We start from the raw sequence: 16,506 nt of genomic DNA, 5'->3' as shown, positions 1-16,506 counted from the left end.
AAGTCAAAACAAGATTCTCCTTACTGGCAGTACTGCAGTTCTACGTGTTACTTGGAAAGCAGACAATATTCTTCTCCTCTCTTTTTCAGTGATAAAGATTTTAGAATAAAAACCATACCCATCCATCTGGATGATGATGCAGGAGGTAAAACGTGGGGCTTTGCAATTCTACTTTGCAGTTCAGATAGTGGAAAACATGTTTATAGTTAAATGTACGAAAATGTCACAAAACCCAAGGCAGGTACTTGGGCTGCCAATTTGTAATTGTCCTTCTGATGCCAAAGCTTTGACTCCAGCCTTGAGGTATGGCAAGCACAGACATTAATGCAGCAAGGATTTTGAGTAGGCAGAGCAATGTTTAGAATAACTGAAATTATATTGAACTGTTGTCCTATTAGTCAGCACCTCTAGCGAGATGATTGAGAGCTCAAGTCTGGATCTGAATCAGAGGACTCTTATAGCACAGTTTCTAACAAACTATCAGACCCATAGCACCTTATTCAGTCCTGAGTGGTGTAGTGACAGAAAAAATTCTAAATGTAAAAGTAGTCAAGAGTATGTTAAGACTCAGTGTTGTGTTGGTTTCCATGTTTTCTGGTGGAGTTTTGGCATATGTATAGAAGAACCAAGGATAAACAATAATCAAGACAATAGATAGTTTTCCACCTTGAATTTCCTTCTACCTTCTTCATAGCAGGCACATATCTTTTCTGATTTTTTACTGGTCATCAAAGGTGAAGCTGTGAGTACTCCTTGCTACACCTGAAAAAGGACTTTTTCTTTACAGCAGATATAGTGCACAGAGAATGACTGCTGGAACAGAGACAGAATTAAGGCTGCCATTAAAATGTTGTTCTGTTTTTTTTAGTGTTAGTGTTTAGGGGATTTTAGGGCTGCTTGTTTCAAAAGTATATGTATGGTATTGTATGTTTCTTAGTAATAAATTATGTGTTCCTGTTTTACATTGATGGGACCAGAAGTGACTCTTTGTATGAACAAAAAGATTTATGTTAAAACAGTGAAGGGAAAAAAAAGAAAAAAGAAAAAGAAGAAAAAGAAGAAGAAGAAGAAAAAGAAGAAGAAGAAGAAGAAGAAGAAGAAGAAGAAAAAGAAAAAGAAAAAGAAAAAGAAAAAGAAAAAGAAAAAGAAAAAGAAAAAGAAAAAGAAAAAGAAAAAGAAAAGGAAAAAGAAAAAGAAAAAGGAAAAGGAAAAGGAAAAGAAAAAGAAAAAGAAAAAGAAAAAGGAAAAGAAAAAGGAAAAGACAAAGAAAAAGAAAAAGAAAAAGGAAAAGGAAAAGACAAAGAAAAAGAAAGAAAAAGAAAAAGAAAAAGAAAAAGAAAAAGAAAAAGAAAAAGAAAAAGAAAAAAGAAAAAGAAAAAGAAAAAGAAAAAGAAAAAGAAAAAGAAAAAGAAAAAGAAAAAGAAAAAGAAAAAGAAAAAGAAAAAGAAGAAAAAGAAAAAGAAAAAGAAAAAGAAAAAGAAAAAGAAAAAGAAAAAGAAGAAAAAAGAAAAAGGAAAAGAAAAAGAAAAAGAAAAAGAAAAAGAAAAAGAAAAAGAAAAAGAAAAAGAAAAAGAAAAAGAAAAAGAAAAAAGAAAAAGAAAAAGAAGAAAAAAAAGAAAAAGAAAAAGAAAAAGAAAAAGAAAAAGAAAAAGAAAAAGAAAAAGAAGAAAAAGAAAAAGAAAATTAGGAGTCTTTGGTTTGGGAATGCTGCTTTTTTTCCTTTCTTCCTCACTAATTTAACAATAAAAAGACTGTTCTTACTGTGGGCTTAGAACATGTAAAATTTAAAATACTCCCAAGTGTCTGGCACACATCATTTAAAAAAATTATTTTCTCTATCTTGTTTCATTTTATTTACTCGGAGTCTTTAAAAAAATGTTCTTTCTGCTAACTATTGGCAATGTAACCTATTGTTTGTTAAGCTGCCAAGATCAATTTACAAACCTTTTCTTTAAAAAAATCATTAAACAGACTAAATTAATGGCATATTATGTGCTGCTTCTGATAATCCATTTGAGGAAACAGCAACACATATCTAATAAATGCTTTCAAAGTTTCACTGAACTGTCATTGGAGCAACTGCTATATTGATCATTCTCTCTTTTCTGCTCTAAAGGGCTACATTTATACAGCTCAGATGTCTATCAAAAGAATAATCTTTCCTTCAATAACCTTTATTTTGTCTGAGCTTTTAGCACATTTGATGTGCTGTTGCTCCTTAGAGTTTAGAATTTATAAATTGCATTTTGAATGGGATACACTGGTTCAGTGTAAGCTACCTGAACATATGCACTTGTTTAACTATGGAAATTGTCAGTGTCTCACAGTTCTACCTGAAACCACCAAATTGTCTGTGCTCAAATACTTTGTTGAATGCATGTCTTAGAGAGAGATGCTAAAGACTTAGCAGTGTCAAACTCTAATTATCACCGAAGATCTTCTAGGTGTTTGTTTAGATATATATATATCACCCGAGCAAACTTCTCAGGACTTAACATTTCTCATTTATTTTCTGCCATCCTATTGTCTGTACTCAGCTCTAAACCAGCTTCCTCTTTAAATGTCAGTGAAGAAAACACATTGCCCTCGTGTTGCCCACCAGACATTGGTGCAATTGACATGATTTGCACCAGAATAAGCAACTAAGTGTGTTTATAGTGAAAGCATTTTATTTCAGGTGTTCAGCCTTGGGCACTGTCAGGTTACCCTCAGAACCTCCTCTAACCTGACCTTTCCTTGATTATTTTTTTCCCCTGGCAGAAACCTCTGAATAAGCTTTTTCCTTTACTATTGCTTTTTCTTTCTTTGCAGCTGCCTCTCTTCCTAATATACAGTTTACCCACCACAAATAGCTGTCCTAGTTGTAAATAAGGCAGACAGACACTGACGTAGCCATACTCAGACCACCCAAATTATCTGTAGCTCTTATCACATTTTACCTTTCTTGTCTGAAATGAACAACCAAAACTGGCTGCTATTAAAATTCTGCAAAGCATGTTAAAGGCAAATTCACCAATAAAGTTTAACCATGTTTTTCTGAGCCATATTTATCTGGTTCATATTATTGGGATTTATGATGTCTGTGTAGTGCTGGATGTTTTCCCCGTAACTGAAAATCTAGCCTAGGTTAAACAAAAGCCATAAAATCTACAATCAGTAAAAAAAAGATATTTGAGTCAAACAGCACAGCTAGAAACTCAACCAAGGGGTGCTGTTGATTCAGTTTATGTGTGATGTTGAATAAGCTGGAAGCTGTTCTCAAGGTTTGTTGTTTACAAACAGAATTTCTGCCAAGTACTGTCCCAAGTAAATGTAAAAGTCATTTCATTCCTTATTAATTTCCTCAGATTATAGACAGTCAGGAATCATACAAAGTCAGAAAATCTATTCTTAACTTCCCTGGAATGGGTGAATAGGTTCAGATTAAAGAAGAAACAGCACAAATCTTTGACTGAAACGTCAGCCAAACAATTTCAAATGTTCTAGGATAAAAAAGGGTTTAATTAGCTTTGTGTTAATATTTCTAGCCCATCGCTTCATCTTTTCTAGTGAAATCAAAATACAGAAATAACAGAAAAAAATATTCTCGTGTTTTTTCAAAAACCTACAGGTTCTTTGTAGACATACACCTAACAGTATGCAGGATATTTTTCCATGTCTGGCTGAGTTTGAAAGCAAATGAATGCACAATAGGAAATTATAAGAAATAATTTTTAAAAATATTTAAAATTCCATACTGGACAGATATGCAAATTAGTAATTTGTAAACAAGCTGCTTTATAGAGTACCGTAGCTGGATCCATACGTCTTTCCTTGCTAGAACTGATGTGCAGCACATGTGTCATATTTAAATCCTGCTATCTACAAACTATTGCTTGAGTGCAAACAATTAATTCTATCTAACTTTGAATACAATATATTATACATTGAAATTTAGTAAATTATAAAAGCCAGAAAAAGCAGAGCAGTGCACATTCTAGGAGCGTCCGTTTGCAAAAGGACCTTTCTGAGCTTGTGCTACTAATGATGTTACTGTGTGCTGCTGGAAGCTTTTTTTCAAAAGCTTCAGGATAAATTTGCTATCAAAATGGATGACAAGCATTCACACAGCAAATAATGATATTTTTTATTTATAATTTATCATGTTATGTGATGTCATAAATTAGATAAAGCTATATTAATTCTGAGTGAAAACATCCTTTCAGGGGACAGCAATCAGTTCCCACGTGACTGTGCTTCTCAGACAAAGTGCGAGGGTATGTGAAATAATTCTCCCTTAAAAAAAAGCATTTGCAAAACCTGGTGAGGAAGTTTGGAGGAAGAAATGTCTGGAATGATAAACTGAATAGAGTCATTGCTGGAACTAAAAAGAGCACAGCAGATTAAAATATTTTTTTTTAAATGTAGAAATGAATTTGATATCACTTTTCAGTCTCTCTCACTCAAATAAGATTATGTTTGTTGCCAGTAAGATTAGTTCCAGTGTGGATAGGATAAAAACTGAGGGCCAGACTAAATAACCCTTTCTCTAGTGGAAAACCTGTGGATGAAATAATGTGTTAAAAGTGGCAAAAAGAAACATTTCACAAAATTCATCTTGTTCTTTCTAGTTCTTTCACTAAACTCAGAGGGACAAGAAGCATCAGAAGCTAAAAAAAATGACAACAGACTGAACGCATCTCAAACTAATTCTTTAACCTGACAGATCCAGAAATCTTAACCTGTACATCCTCTAAAATTTGTTGAAATCAGAAAAAGACATGTCATACTTCCCATTTACACAAATAATTTTATTCTAACACGAAAGTAACACACTAAAAAAAGCTAGATCTGTCAATAGTTGAAATTTATATCTGATGGAAAAGAGACAAATAAAAGGCATGAAGACAGATGCATCACGGATACATTTCAACCAGTTCTTCTGTCCATTACAGCAACGATTTCTTGTGTCAGGCAAGCTCTATGCAGACCTCTCTGTGTTCCTGTAAAGGGGTCTTTATTTCCATATACTTAGAGTCTAAGCTCTGTTTGTGATCCCTGCTGCATGCTGGCTCTCTGTACCTCTCAGGCTCTCCAAGGAGGTACTCACACTAGCAAGTTTCTCTCTTGTAATTTTCCCCTTCATAGCCCTATTCTGCTTTCTAGGATTCGAAGAGAGCATCTCCATTTAATTTTTAAATTCAGGACAGGAGTGCATAAAGTTGCTGTCTTGGAGCACCTGAACTAGCTGTCTTTGAGATGAAAGCACATGAATGCATCTAATGGATTGCAAACACCAAACAACATTCTAAACACAGGATTAGTCCAAAGTTCATCCAAAGCAATTCCCTGCAATGCAGACAGCACAGATGCTGAGTCCTCAGTGCTGAGCATTTTACTGCTACCCTGGGCCATGGTAGTTGCTTAGAGAGGCAAGCCCTCCTCTTCTGTGGTGAGAAAAAGCAGCCTACTACTCTACATTCACACAAGTTTTCATCCTGCCTCAGAAAATTTGGTCAGGTAACCTTCCTCCCAGACATAATGATAGAGAGCACAGCACATCGCATTTAAGTAGGAAACTGAACAAAACCCTAACAACTCCCATGCTTCTGCTGCACTTTATCAGAGTGCCTTGGAGACAAGGCTTCACTGTTGGCTAGAGAAGTCCTTGGGGAGGTGGGAGCTCTGGCTCAGATGACTCTCTTCAGCTGGCTTTCCCTCTCCTTGCTGGCTGTCTTCATTCTCCTCTGAGAACTCATACTACGTCAGAGAGAGTATAAAGCATTACCTCCTTTGTTCCAGGAGATAGCTGGGAAGTTGGAACTGAGCCACTTGACTGTATTTGGACTTGGCTCATTATGAGCATACCCCAAAAAATCACTAGAAAAATTGCCAACGGAATTTACAGTGCACCTAGATATTTAAGTGGTGAATGGAGACATAAATGCCAGTGAAACACAAAAGAACACTTACCCACCTTGGAATTCATATAGACTGTGCAAGGGCCAGGCAGAAACCCATCAAGCTTGTGGTGGTCAGAATTCTATATCCACACGTTTTGGGGTCAGCATGATACAGAGATGCAAACCAGGTGCAAAGATGCAAAGCAGCAAACCAGGAAAGCAAATGCTGTCCTGCTAATGCAGAGCCCTGACTGTAAGTAGTACATGTTAATCCAGGAAATAATTTTACAAAAAACGGAAATGTAATCTTGCAGTCCCAAATCCAATGCAGCCTTCACCAGTTTGAGCCTTCTAATCTTGCTCCTAAGAAGTGTATGAACACTTTACATCTTCTCTGTGAATATAGCTTTGGATTAGATTTCCAGGTCTCTTAAAACAGAGAACTGTAAATGTGCAGGTCATTACAGATGGAGACAGATCAATACATCACATGTTTACTGGTAAAGTGAAGTCAGATTGTTCCTTCCACTTGAATTTAATATTAAATTTATTACTTGTTTTCAAGTTGTAAATACCACTGATATAAATATAATTAGATATTTTCTGATAGTACAATGATTTTTAACTTAGCAGGAGAAGGCATAACATGATCTGAAGGCTGGAACTCTAATGAGGTGCAGAGAACAGTATTCTGCATATGAAGAGAGGTGGTACAGTTCATAATGGTAGGTCCCCAGTAACATTTCTACTAAGTGTTGGCATATTTGTACCAAAAAACCCCAAAAAACAAGAAACCAAGATTTGTGTTGTTTGGACTTTCAGCCCAAAGAACTGAATTTCATCTCTCATTTTGTCAACAAACTCCTGTGTCAGATAAGTGAAGTCACTTACATTAAGCTTTCCATAAATGACTCCTATTTTCTAATTTTCTGAGTAACTGTCTTGAGAATATATGGTTTGTTTTTCAGAGGTCCTGGATAGTTACTTCTATAATTAAAGCCATAGGAAAGACACATAGAAAATGCTTAATTATGGTAAAGTATTTGAAAAATCAATATTTTGTGGTACAATGTTTGAAAGTTTAAGCTGCAGATATTTTGGTATCCATCTTTGTCACATGCAAATGGAGATTTTCTTCTTACATTACCTAATAGGCATTTTGAAAATAAATTCATTACACATATAAAGCAAAAGCAAACATTTCTGCAATAGTTGGCTACCTAAGAAAGTCAGATGGAAGGCTGGTAGTATTTTTTTAACACATTACATATCCGTGTGGCTGCACGTGAATTCTGCACCTGGGATCACCTGTGTGTCACCTTCACACACCAGTGGTATGATGGAACAAGTTTCAGAGCTATACCATCTCCATTTTTTTTTCCCTTTTTCTTTATGCACTGGTTTTCATGGAGATTTAATTGACCTGATCACACATTATATATATTAATCATCACATACTGTGTAATATCTTTACATAAATAAAGTGGTGCTTAGAAAGTCAGGAAAGCAAAAGGCTCTCCAGTTTCATCAGACGTGTTCCAGGCAGACAACAGTGTGTAGTTAAAAAGTATGATACTGAAACAAAGAAAATTACATTCTGTCCATATTTCACTGGAAACAACAGCCAAACACATTGCTTATAGCAGTCAATTTGGACATTTCTAGGGCCCTGAAGAGAGATGGAAAAGCTGTTGGGCAGAGCCATCAGGTGTACTAATGAGATAAGGGAGCTGGAGAGCTCCTTTGAAAATAGTTGTTGGAGAGGTTAGGACGAGAGAGTTTGGAGGTTTGTGTTTTTCATTTTGGGGCCACACATGCTCCAAGAAAGATTCATATTGCCTATCTCAAAGGAACACACGCAGGATACCAATAGGGAATACCAAACAATCATAAACAGTGCCCAGCAACTTCTACTCTCAGTGGATATAAGTACAGAAATGATGAAAAGGCAGCTAAAGACCAAATTGAATAACACAGACTCTAAAATAAATCACAGTACTCTGTTCAAGTGTAACCAATATTATCCACATTCTTTTGCCAAAACAATAAAAAAATTATTGTCAATTCTGCACAGACCTTTTTTAAGACAACATTGCTTTTCCTTCACTTCTAGAGGAAAAAATCAGTATGTGGAGAATGTTCAAGAATGTATCCTCTTTCCTTGTCAGACATTCCATAACTGACTGACCTGTTTATTCTCTTGGAAAAAAACAAATCAATAGAAACAATTAGCTATGTAGAAGTTATATGTTTGACAGTTCAGCAAAGTTCAATTTTTTTCCAAATGTGGGTATACTAACCTTTGTCAATGAGTTCAAGTAATCTAGATTATTCACACAAACTAGAAATTACTCCGAAAAATTGACTTTTTACTTATAGAATTATTTCTAATAATTTTTTTCCTCTGGATTATGATCTCTACTTGCGTAAAACATACACAGATTGTTCCAAAATCATACATGACCCAGAAAACAGAGATCTGAAGAATTTTCAGTATTTCTTTTTAGCTTGCAACCTTTCTCTTACCAGTCAGTTCATGCCCATTAAACTCAATATGTATTTTCTTCCACTAAAGATGACAGAAAACTTGATTCAGAGAAGTCATTGAGCTGGATTTCTTCAGTTTAAGGGAACACTTCCACTTTTTATATGAAAAACAAAGAATATGAATAAAAAATTCACATGTGCTCTTATGTTCTTTCAAAGTTAATGTTCTTTGGATCTTTTGTCTCATAAACCTTTGGGGCTTTCTGGAAAAATATTCACACAAATAAATGCTTTGTATATTTTAAAAAATAAAAATAGTTCATTATGCTTTTTTATGAACACGAGATAATCATATCTCTTTTGAAACACCTCTATGCAAGTGTAAACTACAAAATGCTTTCAGATCTTTAGGAGATCAAAAAGCTCATAGCTTTGAAAGTCAGACTCAGTTAACTGCAGAAACTTCTACATATTTGGATATTTTATGATTGCTAAAATCTTGAATATTTAAAGACAGGACTAAGATTGGCAGAAAGTGGGGTAAGGTACTTCTTGGATGTATTTGTGGTCATAGGGGTTCAAAGGAGACTACTGTACAAATCTGCTGGTAGAAGAATTAATTTTGCAGGTCTTAGCCAGCAAGAACATTAACCTTTTTAGACACTTTTATATAGATTTATTCAGAAATTCTGTCCCTAATGATCTCACCCAGGTTTTGCTTTGACGTAACTGGGACTTGTGTATTGAGCTGCTGAAGATAACGAGATTTGCCCTCATTCTACCGGAGGAAGAATATTTCCTTCTTCCATCCAAATGAGGTCCTCCCAGAACAGTCTATTAAGCAATGAAAGGAAGAATGTGGTCAGCTAAAGATGACAGAACATCATGGAAATAAAATATCTTTTGAGACTAAGGCATTACAAGATCTTCTGATGAAGGAAAGGATGGATAAACACCTTCTCTTCTCTCTCTTCTCTTCTCTTCTCTTCTCTTCTCTTCTCTTCTCTTCTCTTCTCTTCTCTTCTCTTTTTCTCTTTCTTTCTTCCTAATAGGAGATTAAGATTTAAGAATTAAGTACTTGAAAAGCAAAGGTGTTATATCACTTATAATTTTGATCATATCTGAAAATTATGTAGTGTGCTTTTTTGTCAAGATTTGAATCAACACTAGGGGCTGGGGGCACTATAATTGACTAACTCAGCAATGAAACCAATCTATTTCTTTATTTTCCAGATGCTGTCTCCTAAGAAAAAGGAAAACCTTGTATAAAAGGAATACAGAATAAGAATGTGGTAATGGGAGGAAGCCAACACAAAACAAAAGCAGTCAAGGATCAAAACAATATCTTAGAGTTATACTTAGTCACACTCAGCTGGGACATGGGAAAGGAGACTAATTACAGAGGTTAGATGGGTCAGAAGTGATGAAATTAACCTTACATTTAGAAGACTTACATTCTATTCCCTACTGTGGCACAGAATTCCTGGGTGAAACTGGTCAATTCCTTTTACTTCTGTCTTGATTTCAACTCTTCATATGCAAAACTGAGGATAATAACACTTCCCCCACATATTCTGTTGATGATTTTCATTATTTGAATATTACAGTGGTTTAGAATGCATAGATTTGGATAAGGGCAAACAGAAGGATAAAAGAAACAATGTTTTTTTTGAGAAGCTGAACTGCCTACAGAGGAAAAGCCTCCAAAATAATTATAACCGTTAAGACAAACTCTGCCTTCAGTGGGTCTCAATTCAGATAGTTGAAATTAGTGCTGTAATGTCACTGTGGGTATTTATTTCTTTAAATCTCCTCTTTCTTTGAATCAGAGCCCTACCATTACTTTGGCCCAATTTTTGTGCTGAAATAGAATGGTATTTATTAATCGGTTGCTCTTTTAGTTTAAGCCTATAATTTAAAGTAACTATGAAAGTCAAGATTCAGTAAAACCTGTGTCCTGGAGTTCACAGGAGTTCTGGTAAGGGGGTCACTTTTTTTGAAAGTGTTCCTAAATTATATCAATTGCACAGTTTGTGGTATTATATATACTTAACACAGTTTGCAAAGAACTAGTTGATGATTGAATCTACTTCTGTACATTAATTTCGTTTTAAAAAAATGTATTTTCTCGGTCTTATGTTTATTGTTTTCAATGTAGCTGATAAACTGCTGAGGCTGAAACAAAGTAGAGAAGACCAGCCAATAGATTAACTTATATGTACACCCACAGTCTCTTTCTTCCTATGGCAAATAGACAGACAGCTCAGCTGTCTTCAGCTTTCTCTCACCTTTTAAGTACCTCTGTATATCACTTATCCACATGGGTATTCCAAGGGATAAGTGGGACTAAGAGCAATTAACTGGGCAGTGCAGACTAATGGAGTTGTGGCCCTTGTTGTGTCCCTGTTATTTGCGTCACCTGCTCCAACACTTCTTCTTAAGAGGCATCTGCCAAACTGCACAGCCCTCTTCCCTACTCGTGCAGGTCATGTTCTTCATGTGGCCTCCTAAATGGAACAATTTATCCTCAGGGAAGTGAGTCACACTTCAGTTAATGATGATGCTGAAGCGAGTAGGGGACAATGTAAAGGTTAATATGAATATTTTGCAGCTGATATATTAACAGTGTCATCCAGTTTTCCTGGGAAGAGAACAGTTGCTAACTTGGTTCTGGTCACTATAAATGTCTGTAAAATGAAGACGATCCAAAGAATAAATTTAATTCAGGCAAGAACTCACTAAACAGCATCCAAAAACAAGGGGAAATATTCCCAAATTTTTAAAATTATTTTCATCAGGTATGAATGTTGATCTCAATTTGATAAAATCACCCCTTCAACCCACCGCCCCCCAGGGACTTCTTAAATAAATCAGCTATGATTTACAGCTTGTGTATGACTTTAACCCCCTCTGATAAAGTCTTAGAGTTACAAACTATTGAAATCAATTAAACTACTTATCACTAGCCTTTAGAGTAGGCTATAAGGACAATACAAAAGTTAGGAGAATTAGTTGTTCATTAAAAGAAAGAATCATCAAGAATTAATGGGTAATTTATTTCCAAGTATTATGAAAATACCTACATACATAACATTTACAGTGGTATAATAGATTGTGTCAAAATAGCATGAAAAATATTAGATTAAAAACACGTAATCAAAGATTTGTAGCATATTATTTTATAATAGAGATATAGCAGATTTCCATTAGCCTATAAAGAAATCTATAAGTAGGATTTATGAAATAAATTCAATTTTCTTTTCTGAATTCATGAGTCTCACTATATAAAAGACTTTGCATCTTAAATGAAAATAAAACACAGAAATTCAACCACACAATAAATATGCAGAAACAAGGCTTGTTTCAATACCTGCAAAATCCTACAAATTAAGAGTTTAATGTAATATTCTGCATACTATTTTATACCTAATTGTATTTTCATTATTCTTATTATATATGACAGAACATTCATTAATTTCGGATTTCTGTTGACAATTTTGTTCTTTTTTTTTTACTTTAAGCAGCATTCTTGCATGCTACTCTAAGGAATGTTTGAGAGGGGATGAGTCTTGGATTTTTCCTTTGAATATTTGAAAACAAATAGCTTATAGCAGGAAATCTGTAGAGAGATTTGCTTGAAATATCTTTCCTGAAACATAAGAATAGATTGTTTTCCTTGGTTGTTACTCCCAACTCCCACTCCAGTAGCAGATCCAGCATATCCTGAAAACAACACAGGACCCGAGTGGAAGTAAAACCAATATACCAATGACAGTTGTAGTTCAGAACAATAAAGATGAAACAGCTCTCCTTTGCACATACACACCTAAAAAAAATAATTTTAATCACCTTTGCCATCTCAAAATACTTTCCTTCCCTAACTGCTTTTTCTTTTGCTCTTTATCTCATACAGTTTCAAAATAATATCAAAGACAGAAAGGTAAACTCTGCATTGGATTCCATTGCTTTCAGGATTCACTTGGCATGAGACAGATCTCAAGACTCTGGGTGGTGGAAAACGTACCACTCAATGCAGCTCAAATGGTAAGAACTGACCAGGACCAAAATTATCTCTCTAGTCAATTCCATGTTGATTCTGCTGTGTAAAGATTTTGTGTACAGAAACAAGAGAGCAAGGAACTTAAATACAATAGATGACATGGAATCTAGCCCAATTTTAACTTAAGATACGGGGAGGACTATATCCTAACCCAAATGAAACATTGATGGTCCCATTATATGCAATGTGACTCCCAAAGGACCAAAATCAAAGCCACAAGTAAGTGTCATTTCTTAGGAAGATTCTTAAGCATGTTGACTAATTTTACTTCTAGCAGTTGGGGATTTTTTGTAGCTGCTGAAACAGTACCTGTCCTGCAGTATTCAAACTGGCAGCAGCCATCCATAGCAGTAACTGCATCTAGTATTCCCTACAACTGAATCGCAGTTGTCCGCTCTTGACCCTGGCATGGAAGCCTCTCATAAACACACAAACCACCATTTAAACAGCAGACAGATCGGGAGGAGTGGGAAATGGTCCCACTCCCAACTTTACTCCTGCCAGAACCTGGCTGTGCTGCTTGGCTGTCGGATTTGGCTGTGATGGCTGCCACCAAAGGGGAGAGAGACCAGTTGTGTTGCCCCGTGATTGAGAGTGCTGCAGTGCAGGTCTGGGGAGCCCCTTGCAGAAGCAGCATGGGACTATGGGCAACAGTGGCTGCCAGGCCGCTTCCCAGGGCAGGGTTCCCTCTGCCTACCCCAAGACAAACTTACCTGTAAAAGGCTTCTTGAAGCCGTTTCAGAGAAAAAGCTGTACCCTCTAAACATGTCCTTCTTCTTTTCCCTTAGTGAAACTCATCTTTCTGAGTTAAAACGGAATATATCTTACGGTGTAAATAGGAATCCAGCCTAACATGTCTCTAAAGGCACTTATAATCAAATAGCATAAATCATATAGTTAACCTTTTGACACAGTAATTTTAATTAATACATTTTTAATCATACATGACAAGCTATATCTGCTAATGAGTGATGACACAGGCTAGAGAAAGAAGTATGGCATTGAGCCTCCGAAATATTGCATTAGGCATGGCTGTGTGGATTTCAACAACCACCTTACATCCCCATTCAGGAAAGCTCCCAAAATGAAGTTTCAATACAAACACATGAGTTGCCTAGAGACATTCTGAAAAAGCTCTTTGAATCAGAGTCTTCATTTCCAGGTAGCTTTTTTCTCAACGTGGACAGTAGAGACTACTTAATCTAATTGTACTCACAAGAGCAGAAGGATAATCTCGAAACTCTTTGGGGCTACTCACACTCCCATCTCGAGATAGTTTAATTACTAATGTCTACAGGTGAGCTTTTCATCTTAAACACAGCGAAGGAAGATGGAGGAAAAAGGTTTTATTTCCTTGTAATGTTAGTGATGTGTTTGATGGTCCAGCTCACTAGAAGATCAAGAGCATGTGAAGATTTCCCAAGAGACCTTCATCGTTAGTGGTGTAGATCTCATCACAATTCAACACATTTATTGCTCTGTCTCTTTTCACAGATGGCTGTGACACTAGCTTTCCTCCTTGGCTTTTTTTAGCAACTGTACTTTAAAGAAAACAAGCTGGACTAACAAATCTTGTTAAGATTCTAACATAAAGCACTAAAAGGGTAGAAAAAGTCTCAGTTAAAAGTGAAATGTACCATATGCCCTCGAACAACTATGCATCATTTAGAACTGCCTTTGTGACTGTCTTATTGTTCCCAATTGTACTTGGATGTATGTAGAGATAAAACTTTCACTACAAGCTGTAAATTTCTTCCTTTTCTTTTTTTTTTTTTTGTCAGTTCTGAAAAATACTTTTTTTTGCATAGCTTTTTTCTGAGAGATTCTATATACATGAGCTATGTAAGTTTCATAGATATCCTCTACTATGAACATTTTTAGTTCAGGAACACAAATCAATTTTAATTAATGAGAAAGAGTTTTTAACCTAATTTTTTTACAGGACTTATTAACAATAAAAGTGATGTATCGAGAGTTGCTCTCTTTGAGTGTATGCTATAACCCTTATTTGCACAATAAAAGAGACTATGCATAAGCTTAAGAGTAATCACAAATGTATATTAATGAAGACATTTATAGACACATGAAAATGTATACCACGTTGGGAAAAAAATCTAAGTTATTAACGTCGACAGATTCAATACAGATGATGTTATGTATATTAATATTATTATAAATCCTTATTGTTATTCATAGGCTTATATTAATATTGTCATTATGAATCATATTCTGTCAGTTCCCATGAGAAAATAAAAATACATGATGGCAATACATAGTGGCAAAGTGGCATTGTCATGTTTATATTAATGTCAAGTTCAAATTAAAATTAGTTCTAAAATTAGTGACAAAGACATTGTTTTGCATTTAAAAACAATCAGCATTCCTGTTAATGCTGCTAATAAATTGATATTGAAATAACCAACTTCAATAACTATAGATTGAATGTGTTTGTTGTCAAAGTAAATGGAAATATAATCTTTTGAAGTTGTCATTACCGAGCAATGAATAAGGAAAATGATGTGCAGACTCTTTGCTTCTTTGCTTATGAATATGATGGTCCTGATTGTTTTTCCTGATGACATTTATTTTGCCCTAGAGTTGGTTTATGGATGTCACCCTGTTTTGTTTTTTTTCCTTATGCCACAACAGTCAGGTTCAAGACTCGCTGAAGGGCATAGATGGCTCTGAGATTCAAGCAGAGGGGAGTCACTGGGTATCATAGGGTTGACTGAGCAGTACTTCACCTTCCTTCACCCCAGCTTCAGTTATGGACCATATGCAGGCTTGAATTATCTTTGGTCCAGCCTACTGCTAGAAGAATCATGATACTTGTTTGCTCAATTACATTTTCACTCAATTTTTAAAAAAATATTTAAATGAGAATTTATACTAAATATAGGGGGTTTATTAACATCGTGATTGAACTTGTTTCACCCTTCCTCTTCGGCACTGTGTTAGTGGGGAGTTGTTTGTTGTATATATAGTACAGTCAGCATTTTTGCACTGTTTTCATCAGGCAACACAAAGTACCCAGAGTCTGCTAATAACAAACAGAAGTCTAAGCTTGCACCATTTTTTTACTCTATTTTATTTTGCTTGGGCCAAAAGCATATAGAAAAATCTATGTACAAATAGGGTTTGGTATATTATTATTTCCCAGACAAAAGCTAAAACAGTTGTAAAACACCATAACATGCAGTGAGAACCTCTTGTGAGAATTAGAGTTTGGATTGAATTATGTTGCTAATCTGAAGAGGACTTAAGAAAACCTAATAGCTGATCCTTTGAGAAATATGATATCTACACAGGGAGAGGTTAATTTTGAAGGAGTTGGATTGTATACAGATTCTCATGGACACAACATACTTTCTGTACCAAGCAGCACTTGCAAATGGACATCTGTGTACACAAAGGACTTCGAATGTATCTACGAAACTATCTCTTCATTCAGTCATTTAATATTCATGTTTACTTTCAATAGATATTTCACTATTTAGATAGAGATTTTCATAATATTTTACCTATGGAACTTGTCCTTAGTTTCATAAATATTTGGGCTTAACTAAGGATACAAAATCTATACAATGAGAAACTATGCACAGGATGCATGTATTAAAAGTTTTCTATTCATCTTTTGATTCCCTGATAGATTACTCTTCATTCAACCTGTGCATTACTGGTGTCATACGGGCATTGATAAAAACACAAAAAACCTGCATAGATGGAGCAACCATACCCAGTTGTTATCCCACTTCAGAAAATATATCCCACTGTCTTTCACATTAATGCAAACTCTCTGGATTATTACCTGCTCTGAGCTGAACTGAATTCTGCAGCCACACTGGTAAAAACTTCACTTAACCTAAATGGGAAAAGTTATTTCAAAAAGGCTAACTAGTAGCCTGCACTAGTGTACAGATGCCATAGGTAGTAAGTGCACAGAAACATTTGTGAAAGGTGAAAAATTCAAGAAGATCTAACTTTAAAGTAAGCAGATTCAAAGTGAGAAAGAAATGTTACATCAAATCCACCCAATCAGAACTGATAATTCTGTCTGCAAAGCCCTAATCTTGTTTC

This window comes from Corvus moneduloides, chromosome 1, assembly GCF_009650955.1.
Source record: "Corvus moneduloides isolate bCorMon1 chromosome 1, bCorMon1.pri, whole genome shotgun sequence".
NCBI lineage: Eukaryota > Metazoa > Chordata > Aves > Passeriformes > Corvidae > Corvus > Corvus moneduloides.
Note: the sequence above shows the minus strand (reverse complement) of the source record.